Source organism: Haemaphysalis longicornis, unplaced genomic scaffold (genome assembly GCF_048455015.1).
Source record: "Haemaphysalis longicornis isolate Haplotype H1 unplaced genomic scaffold, Haemaphysalis longicornis Haplotype H1 scaffold_1, whole genome shotgun sequence".
Taxonomy (NCBI): Eukaryota; Metazoa; Arthropoda; class Arachnida; order Ixodida; family Ixodidae; genus Haemaphysalis; species Haemaphysalis longicornis.
Window position 1 is genome coordinate 158,648,055 of NW_027526203.1, and position 12,718 is coordinate 158,660,772.

Consider the following 12,718-nt stretch of genomic DNA (forward strand, 5'->3'; position numbering starts at 1 on the left):
GAAGCTTAGCGTTTTGTTACTGCAGTTGTTTGATGAGATCGCGGAGTGGTTGTGGGACGGGGAGTGAGAATGGGAGTGAGTGAGACGAGGTAGGGAGTGGGGGGAAATTGGGCGTGTCGCGTTGGAGGGAGGAATGAGCGGTGGGAGAGCGCGCAGCTACAGCTGACCAGCTTACCTGGTTGTCGGCAAAAGGACGTGTCTTGTTGGTCGGCACGGTTGGCCGGAAGCGGCGCGGGCAGTCCTTGCCTGCAGTGGTGTGCGGTTGTGAGCAGAGTTTGCACGTTGGTTGGCATGCATGGTGCTTGGCTGGCGAGGATTGGCCACAGTCTGGACACTTGGAGTCCTCCGGTTGGGGACACACGTCCATGCGACGCCCAAGTTCACCACACGCGCGGCAAACTTGGACACACCGGCGAAATGGTCGGCAACGGTGGAGGACGCTGCCCACCTCCACGTAGAAGGGCACGTGGTTACCTTGGAAAGTCAGAAGCACCGATCGAGTCTGACCCATCGTGCGTGGATGAGGGCCGGCTCATTTCCTAGAAGATAGTCGTGGAGGTTTGAGTCGGTAATGATGGCTTCCAGACCGTGGATGACACCCCGGCAGGTGCCGGGTGGAGGCTTCATATAGGCGGCAAATTCGCAAAGTCCTGTTGAGATCTGAAGCGTTTGTATGTTGCTGAGTGTGATAGCAAGGTCAGGGTCGGGCGTACTTGCGACGATCACATTCTGAGTCGGTTGCACAAGGAGGGTAACTTTCTTACAGAAGGACGGCAGGTCGAGCTCACATTTGGCTGCAAAAGCTTCGGTGAGTGGTGTGGTGGTCAGCCTAGCGAGGTTGAGCCCGGCGCGAGGTCGGTAGATGATCGTGTAGTTGCTTGGTGGGAGTCTTGGTGGCGGATCCCGGGCCGCCGTCTTGGAGGGCGGCGGGGCAGGTGGTCGGCGCACATGGGCGATCGGGCTTGTTTGCGCGGCCGGGACGTTGGTTGGCTTGCGTTTTTTTATGTGCTGGATCCACGGGTTGTCAGGGTGAATGGTGCGTCCACTGAACTGATCGAATTCCATGTCGGCGATCTGGGGTGCAGGCTGTGATAGCGCGTCGCACATGGTCACCCGGCGGCGGCTCGGTTGTTGTTCCAAAGAGCTAGGCCTACAAAGTAGGCCTAGCGGGCGCTGCGCGCTGGCTGTTTCCCGTGGCCGACAATCTGGGCTTTCGAGGTCCAATTCGTCTCACCTTGGTGTCAGATGAGACGTCTCAAAGTCCGGCGCTCGATGTTAGTGCTCGTTTAGTCAGCGCTAATGCAGATTCGCTGTTTGGGAGACATAAAGCGGGAGCCGAAGCGGAGCTCGTCTGGCTGCGTCAGTCCCCAGGTGGAGAATCTCCTTCGCAGGGAAGCGTTTTAATTTTGCTACTCTCACCCACAATCATCATCATCGTCAGAGAAAGTTGGCTTTCTTGCAGGGCGCATTGGCGCACAACGGCATCGGTGAGGACACTCAAGCTTCTTTTTAACACCGCAAATGGGCCGACCATGGAACGCGCTGCATTAGCTCAAACAATGAACATTTGGGGAAGTAAGGGGATATATACTGCTCGAACAGAATTTTGAAAAACCAAAAACCAAGAAAATAAACATTTCACAAAAAAAGAACTCACAAAATCTAAATGTGCATCGTATGTATCTCAAGCAACAAAAACCGAAATTTAAAAAAGCCATGCAAAAATTTTGAAAACACCAATAAAAATAGCGAGAACGGGCCAGCCATGCACTCTGACTTGCATCCCCCCAAACATACACTATTTGCGAGAATAAGGCCGTTCATCGCTATAATAGCGTTCATGTACATCACGGGCAAAAAGAACCAAAGGAGAATTTTGTTAAAGCAACCCAACGTATTTGGCTTCCCATGACGAAATTTTGCAATAAATGATCACAATAACAAAAAGCGGCTTAAGAACGCTTCGCATTATCTGACGATTCTACGAACTTCTGCACATTCTCGCATTGTTGGTATTTTTATAGTATGGTTGCAACCGCACTCATACTCTCCCCTTGGCCGCGGGTGGGCAAAATATTGGTTACTGGCGCTTTCGTATACGCGTATATAGACATTATTTAAAGGTTTGCGTGTAGACGGTGCTGTCTGTGAGCTGATAGTGTCATTAATGATAGTTGCACGCATCTTGGTAACACCCAAAAGTTCGTGCTACTATCGAAGCTTTGTCTTTTATAACCCGTTGATGTTTATTCGGTGTAGAAGCTCCGCAACCTAAACTGTAAAGAAATCAATTTTCATTTTATGCGCCTTCTATGGGCACTCTTCGCACGCCAGCATCGTTACAGGGCCATTATCGAAACTATGGCGCAGCCCAACTACCGCTCTCGTTAATCAGCGCATCTATTGCGAACGAATGGAAAATGATGCATTTTCAAATGATGCAACAGGGGAAGAGCTCATCCGGGGAGCATGTCTGTGTCGTTAATGTCGGGACAGGCTTTGGTACGCGCTAGAATCTCGAAGAAGATCGCGGTTAACTTCTGTTCCTTTGGACAAACTGAAAAGCCAACTTTTTGCCTCGGTATTAATATCGCGTAGTGAGTAGTCGAATCTAAGTTTTAAAAAATAAAGTCAATTTTCACGTCTCTCCAATCTTCGGGAAGGGCCCCTGCTTTTTAATAAATTGTCTATAGAGAGTAATGTCTTTTTTTTTTTTACGAATTCGAGCATCGAATCAAATCGAAACATTGGGTTCATGTAAAGCGAACGTAAAAATTCATCACAACTAACCAGCTCAAACCAACACCCTATTCAGAAACTGAGTTCATCTTTGGTTTATCGTATAGCTTATCTGGTGTTATGTTGCTTTTATCGGGCGTTTATCTTGATTTCATCTTAAGTTGATATTTCAGTTAATTTTTGGCTCAGTTCCTCTACATGTTTGGCACACTGAGGTCGTAATCACGGTTCAGGTTTTTTTTCCCTTCCATACCAGCTCTGGAGACGTCGCTTTAAGTAAATAAATCTGAGACGTTCCTAAAGGCACTGGATATATAAAGCCTAATTCAGCGTAATTGCAAGGATATACGTTATTTTATACTTCGGCAACGGGTTTTAAAAGGCGCCGACTTGCCAATGACGCGTTAAGTAGAAATTCGGTCAACTTCGGCAGAAGTCAGTGGCTTCGTTAATGAGCAATTGAAACTTCCCTATTTAATATTATCTGAATAGTTGTTCTCCTAAGGGAGCTCCTTCTGAAAGTTATTGGGGATAGGGGGAGTCCAGGCTGCCCTGTTACCCCCTGATAACAGCGCTCTCCTGACTTAACGACTTAGTACTGAAATAAATGGTAACATAATCTGCTGCAGTATTCGTCTTTAATTTCGCGTCACCATCGCATTTGCGTTGCTTCACAATAAAAGAAGCCCCGCACAAAGACGGTCAGTCTATACATTCAAGAACTTAGCTCGAACCAGAGAACCCGGAAGTTTACTGGTTCCGGGAAGGGGTGGGGTGCTTAAAAATGAGAAGGCCTAAGACCATGCATGTACTTATTGTTAATAAACTGCCTTCACATAGCATGATTTGAATCATCACTCAGAAGTACAAGGGAAGAAAGCTGTAAGGCTGGAACACTGCTCTCTGAACAGCAGATATAATCTTCGAATACATCGCAATGTGCGGCTATCCGTGTACGTATCATGCTTTATACATATAACCGGCCCTAAAGCTCTTCTTGCCCTAAAGGTGATTTGACACTAGTGAAACAGAACTTGTCACCAAACATTGCAGTAACCGGACAACATGTCGGTGCATGGCACCTAGCTTTGCAGGTGGCGCATGAAGTTTTAAATGTTTTCACGTTGAAAACACACGACAATTAGCCTCAGATCAAGGAAAGTGTCAGTAATAATGTATTAACGTGCCGTAATTGTGTTCTAACATCTTTTTGTTTTTAAGAAAACTGGTACACGCCACACTGCGTCATATTCAAGGTTTTTGATAATCAAGGACCCCCAACACCCCCCCCCGCAAAAAAAAAAAAAAAACGCCGTCCATATACCGCTACACCGGCGTGCACCGCTCAATCCACTGAAGCGCCACCGTTATCGATGTTCTGGGAGACGGCTGTGTGCTATGTTACTGCCACAATCAGGCATAGTAGACATTTTGCTGTAAGGCTTGTGCACGGTAAGAGTAACGTATGTCAACTACAGCTTCTTTGAAGGACGCATGACGACATAATCAGTTGGCTGGATTTTGCTGTAAATAATAGTGTTTTAATATTTCCGGGAAGCAGGAGGAGGGCGGCACCAAGTTCGCGTTGTCCTGAAATCAAAGGGACGGGTGAAAATGACAGTCTAAATATTATCCGCGGCAAGAAAAATACTACGCGCTTCATTCTCATAGCCATTTTACAAACGGTAACAAAGCTGTCATTTCCGTTAGTTCCCAAACTCAGGAGCTTGTGCTCCTGACTTTGATGTCAAAGATTAAATGGACCACTGACAAAACAGTCAGCGTGTGGTGATATAGGTGGAAGCACGCGAAAACGGCCGTGTGTCGAGATTTGGGCGCACGTTAAAGATCCCCATTTGGTCAAAATTAATCCGGAGCCCCCACTACGGCGCACCTCGTAGCGCAGGTGCAGCTTCGACGCGTGAAAATAAAACCACACAAGTATGTGGAATCAAAACGGCTCGAAATGCTCCAATTGGCAGCGAAGCGCGTATGTGTATCGGCCATGCTTTCTCGGGATTATCCTGACATTGTGCCCCGCGTTACGCTTTGAGGTCTAAGCAAGTTAGGAGGTATTTGCAGCCTGATGTGTAAGGGATTTTACATTGATCGGCCCTCCATAATGCTCATAGTTAGGGCCACCTAACATTAAGCTGGACATTTTTCGCTTCTTGCTAGTCACAACATTCGCGCAGTGTTACGTACTCGCAGAGCAGCACATACGCCGCCGAACCCAGCCGCACAACAATCACCAGCTAGCACGGCCGCTGCGCGCAGTACACTATGCGGAGTCTCTGCACAATCGGCGCGCATGGCGAGACGTTGCCGTCCTCTCCAGTACAGCGCAGATACCCGAAACTCGATAACATTACTCGAAGGGCCAATGTACAGGAAAGGCACTTAGAGTCGCTCCATTGGGCATCAATTCTTTCTCATTCACAACTTACAATTAATGCTTATGCATGTGACCTCGGATTTTCTTTTTTTTGGGGGGAGTACTTGTGATACACACATTAAGCAATGAGTGTAGGGTACGAACACCAATGGTAGTTCCTCTCTTGTTCCAAGACCCAATGGCATACTTCGCGTCTTCCCGGGTGCAAAACAAGGTGAAACAATCTGCTGAAATTCAGATAATTGTCCACTAATCGCAGCATTCGTATGCCACTTGTCTACAGTGTGAGCTGTTTACAGCCAAATGGTTTGGTTTCTCAAATTTCGTTTGATCAATGATCTCCATTTACGCTATTATTACGATTACTGGTGCAACTTCCGCCAAATCTGCATTTTTATTGGAATGCAGGGCGTTACACGGTCCTGGCTGTGGGGGTACTCGGCAAAGAATGCTACGCATTAAAAAGCTATTCTATAAATTTGTTACCCAGCGGCAATGCATTTTCGAGTGGACGAGTGGCGCTTACGTTTCTTCCCTGAACATGCGCAAGCAGCGACCGAAAAAATGGTCGTCTCGAGTCTCTCAGTTGAGCGCTCTTTCGGAGCGCGCAAAGGGAGGTGCACGGCGCGACCTGCGCGCTGCGGACGGACGTGGCGGTCCTCACGAGGTGCGCGGTTATATGGCCGGCGCTGGGCGCTGTGTTGTTCTTTGGGCCCAGCGTGTTATCGCTGCCAAGTGCGGGGCCATAAATTGTCTCGCGAATAAAATGTGGCCCTCCGGGGGCCCCCGATAGGAGCGTCGCGGAGCAATCGCGCCTATCTCTTATACGGCGGCGACGACGGCGCGCCCATTGCGGCATATGGCTGGGACACATCCACGACGCGGCCGGGTGGGGGCGCGCCGACGCTGGCTCTTTCCTCGCGGCGTTGCGTGCTCGGATGCGCTAAAACGGGGTAGGGGCCTTGATTCTGACGTCCGTATGAGCAGTTAACGTGTGGTTGCACGCCTGACAATTGCGAGCTGTCGGTGTCAACGCCGACTGTTCTCTCGTATCGTGTCCGTCTTTTCATCTGATCCCACGTCCAAAAAATTCCTCAGGGCACTTACGTGTGCTTACGTGATTCGAAGGTGAAAGCGTGGAGATACTTATTAACATCTTCTTTGCTGCCATATCGCATTTGCGCCTCTTTCCTCGCTTTCGTTTCATCGTATTTTGACTTTACCAAGCTGACTTTACCTGGCTCTATCAAGCTGCGGCACACGCCGCAGCTTGATAGAGCCAGGGCATCTGCGCGGCTGGTATGCATCTGTTCAACCAACGCGCCACCACGTTCGCGGGTCACGCATTGCGCACTATTCTGCGACTTTCACGTTTCCAATTCGTTGTTTTGTGAAGCGTGCACGTCAGCCCCTCAAAGCCCCCGATTCTTCTCCTAATGTGTATGTGTCAGTAAGGAAGGAACAACAACTTTTATTGCCCCGCTGCCAACGTTCGGAGATAGCCCCGTGGTAGCGCACTGGGATGCGTACTCGGGAGGCCCTTCCTGTACTGGACAGCAATGGTTTTTCGCAGAACGGAACACTTAAGGCTTTTGCCTTAAAGGAGCCATGAAGGGAAACTACAACTTCGTTTAATTTGAAAGAACTAGGATTCAGTATCTCACTCAGCTCCATTACAGCCACAAAAGATGTTTTTGTGGCTGTAATGATGTGGCTGTAATGATGGCTGTAAAGATGTTTTTGTGGCTGTAACGAAAAAAAAAAGCAAGAACTATTTAAAAACTTTCAAACTTTGGGCCACAGTGACGTGTTAAGAGCAAGAATGACGTCATACGGGCCAACAATAAAACATAATTTTCAGTGCGTTAACTGCACGTCAGCATTCAAGTGATGCGGTCAAATGAAACTAGAGGCCCTATTACAGACGTCCAGTCATGTGTCGTCGCGACAGGTCAGTTAGGCGGCCACCAATCACACAAACAAGGTTCCGTGACGTCATAGAAAAGTTGCGGGAAATTGGCTAGGGGGTCGCGACTGCTTCACACATTTTCTTTAATATCTCCGTTATTTGTTCGAAGATAGCGATTATATTGGTATCATTGTTATTGGGACTAAGCAGTCTTTCTAATAAACCGAACTTGTATTTTGTCTTCATGGCTCCTTTAATAAATAAGGTTTACTTCACGTGTTGCGCATTGGTTTGAGAGGACCATCCCGAGCGGCATTATCGAGCTTGTCTATTTATCTTAGAAGTGGGCTCTAAACTCGCGCCTGCGTTGTAGAGGTACGGAGGCGGAGTAAGCTAGTAATTAAAACTGCGTTCACTGCCGTGCACGTAGCGCGTTTTTATCAACAACACACAGCCACGCTGTTTCATATCGCATACAAATCGTGTCGTTCTTGTAAAACCCTTTATTTTTGTACACCTTGAAGTTTCTCGCATGACGCTATTCGAAATGTTCGCAAAAATGAGGGACGCAAAGATTGGATAATAAAATTGCGCCCCAATCAGTAATTACACTTTTTATTGTTCATTTCACAAGTTAGAGTAACGAATTACCCCCACAATTGCACTGTTTCTGACGGCGAACGTGGCCCAATAGACGCAGCAGTGATGTTTTCTCAAGAATATGCCCCACTGATGAGCCGAGACGCTGACTAACATTAGCTGTTTGCGGCTTTTAAAATCCCGAAGGAAGCCTGACTGGAAATAGGAAGGGCGGCTGGGGGGTGTAGTTTAATGGTGGCTACTAACTACGTTCCTACGCAGCTATTTGTTCAAAGCCGGATGTGAGTACTTTTTTGTGGCGGAAAAGTGCTTCACAGACAATTTCGGTCGCTGCGCACCTGGCGCAGTGGCGGATCTGATGTGCTTGGTGTGGTATAGGGACGGTATTCCGCTAAAAAATTATCCAAAGTCGGTGAGAACCCATGGCAACCTTCTTTCAGGTGTTGCAGCGCACTTGATTCCGGAAGCTAGCGGTTTGCTTACTGGTCAGCCAGGTGTCCTTGCATTTTGTGTTGTTGCTGTTTTACGCTGCCCATGAGAAGACAAAATAAAACATATCCTAAAGAGGGACTTCAGGATCCACGCTCTCCCGAATGTGCACTTTTTAGAGCAAATTGGTGGTTACGCCCCATGCAAGCAAAGTATCCAAGGCAGTAGGCTTCCGTACATGGCTCACTCCTCTTCACTGCCCAAGCTTCAGTCTCGAGGATTCGCGAAATTCAGTGGCCAGAAACATGTACCGCATTGCTGGGTACAGCGCGGGAAAATAAGTGCACGCAGACGGGGATACAGAACAAGGCGCTGTTTAGTTTACACGCCTACGCCCACGCCTTTTCTTTTTTTTTTCGCTGTACCCAATAATGCATCACCAACTCCTTGTACCTTAGTAGGGGTAGAGTATTCTCAATGCTGAAAATTTTACGGCCGTGAAAGCAAAAGGCTTTGGAGTATCCGAGACTCCTCGCCACACTATTGGTTCGCCTTCTCATCCCCGAACTCCTCACTACTATAGTTTTGGCTTCGATTCATGACCACCCGCAGTCGGTGACAACTGTTCTTTCCTGTCGGCGATGCAGCGATTCGCCACCTAGCAGAAGGGTACAAGCTTCACCACGTAGTAATGCTCCATCTCCACTCATTATCATCATCATCGGCTTTCTCCGTTCTTCCCCGGTGCTCGCTATATCCGGTCGTGATCGGCAAAGTTCACGCAATAAAGCGGTGCTTCTAGACTACTGGTCTGTGCCTCACGATATGAATACCATATTTGCACGATTCTAACGCGCACCTGTTTTCGCTAAACCTAGCCTTCAAATTTCTGTGAGCGTTACAATCGGGCTCAAAAGCGAAATCGACTGCCAAGCGGCCAGCAGTATCGCCACAGACACCTTCTGTTTCCAAAATCCAGTTCAATCAAATCTAAAGTATTCCGTCAACATCACGTCGGCAATTTACGGCGTACGTTAGCCTTAGCCAGGTGTTGAAGAGGTTGCTGCTGCTATTCTGATATTAGTACCTCGCTTCTGTCGTTATGGCTCCGACAAGGTGCCACTATAACACGCAGATAAAGCCCGATGTTATTTTATTTGCCGAGGCTTATTTTATTGAACGGGCTTATTTTATTTAATGTTCGATGGGAACAGAACGGCCTCACGCATTGCAGGGGGCGTCCCGGAGGTGCGTATGCCATTGGTGCAAACAATGGTTTGCATTTTTAAGAGTGGAAAAACTGCGCGTGAGAGACAAGACAATAAGAAAGGGACAGGACGGGCGCCGTCCCTGTCCCTTTTTTATTGTTTTGTCTCTCACGCGCAGTTTTTCCAACCTTAAAAATGCAATACCAACTAGCCCAACATCACGCTGTACTATGGTTTGCATGCAAGGCTTCGAAGAAAGTATTTACTGGTGAACCCGAAAACGACAGGCGAAGGCTTCGGGAACTTGAAGACTCCCCGGTAGTATTCGCAAAGGGGCGACGAAGGAACTGACGGCCCGTAACAGTGAAATTATGAAGGTCAGGGTGCTTCAAATAGCAAACGCTTACAATGTTCCCCACTATATATAGTTTTAAAGCAAAGCTTTCTACCTCTACCCCACAAGGGTTCTTTCGCGACCGTTGGTGTCACCAGAAAACTCCAGCGAACAAATAAAAGAATTTACTGGCACCGCCGGGAATCGAACCCGGAACTAATAGACTAACAAAGCGAGAGCCCGTTGTCTTACCGATTTAGCTACGAGCCCGCGCGAACACCGGAAGACAAATGGTGTACTGGCCAAGCACGTCTACGGGTTTACCCGCTGCGTTCTCGCTGAAGGCCACTTGAAAGCGTCACGCGACCACTCACGCCCGGCCCTGTGCGCATCCTGCTCATGTGCTAAGGGTTACAAAAATTAAAGGAAGCTCACACCAATCCATGGAATTTCACTTTTAGTGCGACAATGTGCTAAAGCCTGTGGCCTCCAGTGTTCACGTAAAAAATCACAGCTCCTTGTTGTCCGCCCTGACGCCAAATCAAAGAATACATTCAAATACTCCTTGATGACCAGGCCATCACTCCAAACCCCAGCATCAAGATCCTGGGCCTACATTTCCAGGCCAACACCAAGAGTGACGTCTCCTTGCAGCGCCTCAAAAACAGCATTAATCTAATCATACACATGATCAGGCGAGTTGCCACCAAGAAGCGAGGCCTAAAAGAATCCGGTACCTTTCGATTAATTGAAGATTTTGTCCTCTCGAGAGTTACTTACGACAAACCCCTATCTTCTTCTCGACGAGGAAGACATAGAGATGCTTTATATAATGATTAGAAAGGCGGTTGAGCAGGCCATTGGTCTTCTCAAGAGTGCGTCCACACTGAGGCTGCTTAGCACGGGCTCCACAACACGGTGGAAGAGCTGATCGAAGGCCATCTTTCTCACCAGAAGGTCCGACTCAGAACTGCGGTGGGTAACCGCATGCTTCACCAGATTGGCTGGGCAGCCCAGAATGTCACTCCGCTTGACGTACTCCCAGACTCTTGGCGACTAAAACTAAAGACGCTCCCTTTGCTTAGAAGTATGAACCCCTCACATGACGAGGGTCAACGAAAAGCACGGGCTCAAGCGCTAAACACCACCCTCGGTGGGGATCATGCAGTTATCTACACAGACGCCTCCAAACATCGAGGGCAGCAACACGTCATCGTCGTGGCTACCTCAGGAACCAACCTCCTTGCGTGTACCTCGCTTAGGACCCAACAAATGACGGCACCAGAAGAGGCAGCCATCACCTTGGCTCTCACTCAACCAGGGGTTCGAAGGGTAGTCACCCATTCCCAGCAAGCCTACTGGAATTACCAGTCGGGTTGGGTGTCCTGACCTGCACTGTGCGTGTTAAAAAACCACTCCCCAAACGGTTCCATTCAGCTCATCTGGACACCTCCTCACGCTTCAATGGAGGGCAACAAATACGCCCACCCAACAAGCCTGCGCTTTTACCTCCCATGCTAAGGAGCTGCACGAGGACAGTCACCCGCTTGTCACGTCCAGGGAGATAATCCAGCATTATCGCCTTCTGAGACAGACCGCACCTTCGCCTTACCCTGACCTTTCCAGAGAACAACAAACTACCCTGCGGCTCATACAATCCGGGCTCCTTCCCACAGCCTACGCGTCTTCACGTAATGCATCCGAATCGCTACGACGCTGAATGTAAATTTTTCTCAGAAGTAGGAATACTCCGCCCCGTAATCGGGGTGTGCGACTTTAGCCCTCAGCACCCTCCTCTCTTTCCGTCAACTACCCAACTAGAGCAATGGGACATGCTGCTGTCCAGGCCCTCTCTACCTACCCAGCTTCAGCGGGTGGACAATACACAGGCCGCGCGGACTGCATATGGGCCCCACAGAAGAAGGAATCACTCCCCAGGGCTGCACTCTGGGCCGTTCAGAAATCTGAACAGAAGTATTTCTTCCTCCTCCTTCCCAGCCGCAAGTCTCGTTGCCTCCGTCCGCGGGGCAGAGACGGAGAAGTCAGATCGTCTAACACCGGGTTGGAGCTTACTTTGATTTTATAAAAAAAAAGTTTCCACTCTTGTGGAAACTTTTACAACTCAACCAAACACCGTTCATGCATCATGCATTGATTTAACTTTACCAAGAATATCTCTGTGAAGTAATAAATGGTGTGGTTAAGTGCATGTCACTTCTATCTGGTGATACTATTTGTAGAGCGATGTGAGTGATTTTAAGTGACGGCGCATGAGTAATCGTTATGGGTGCCGTTTACAGCTTTGCTTTCCAACCACATTCACGGGGTGGATTGGCGCGATTTTTTTACTCCAGCAGGAGCTTGCTGAGCAAATTTGGGGAGGTTGATGAATTTTCGCTGCACAGTTGCATGCATGCGTAAAATAAAATGACTTCTACCAGGTATACCTTTTACGTATTCCCGGTAGAATCGGTGTCAAATTATTATTTTTTTTTAATTTGCGCGAGTAAAATTACCTGCGCGTTACAATTGGAGTGGAGGGTGCGTTGAGAATCACGCGAACGGGTCTACAAGAATGTTGTTTAGTGTTTCCATTCAAAAAAGAAATTGGCTCAGCTTGCACTAGTGGTGCAAGGCTGAAGAAACATCGGAGCTGGGGGTCCACCTGGCTTCTTCCGGTTTTGCCAAGTTTTGCTAGGTTTTGCTAGACTTTGCTAAGTTTTGTTAGGTTTTGCGATGTTCCTGCTAGGGTAGGCTAAATGTTGAGGGGTGAGGCCAAGTTTAGCCGGATTTTACGAGGCCGTTCCGGTGGGTCTGCCACACTGACCGCGCATCCCGGAAGGGGGAGGGGGGGGGGGAAGGGGGGGGGGGTGAACTAGGTCGACCCCAGCTCTGCTCTTTCTCCAGCCTTGCATCACTAGTGCAAGCTGCGCTAATTCTTTGTTTTTTGCGTTTTAGTAGCACAAAAACACTATCACCTTTAAAAGGGTACAGTAAGGGGTGCGCATACGCATATGCCGCTTGTGATCATACTCGAGCAGGCGCGAAAGCCGGCTTCACTGCTATAATACCCTATCTGCGGTGGTGCACCCTTTGCCGGCAGC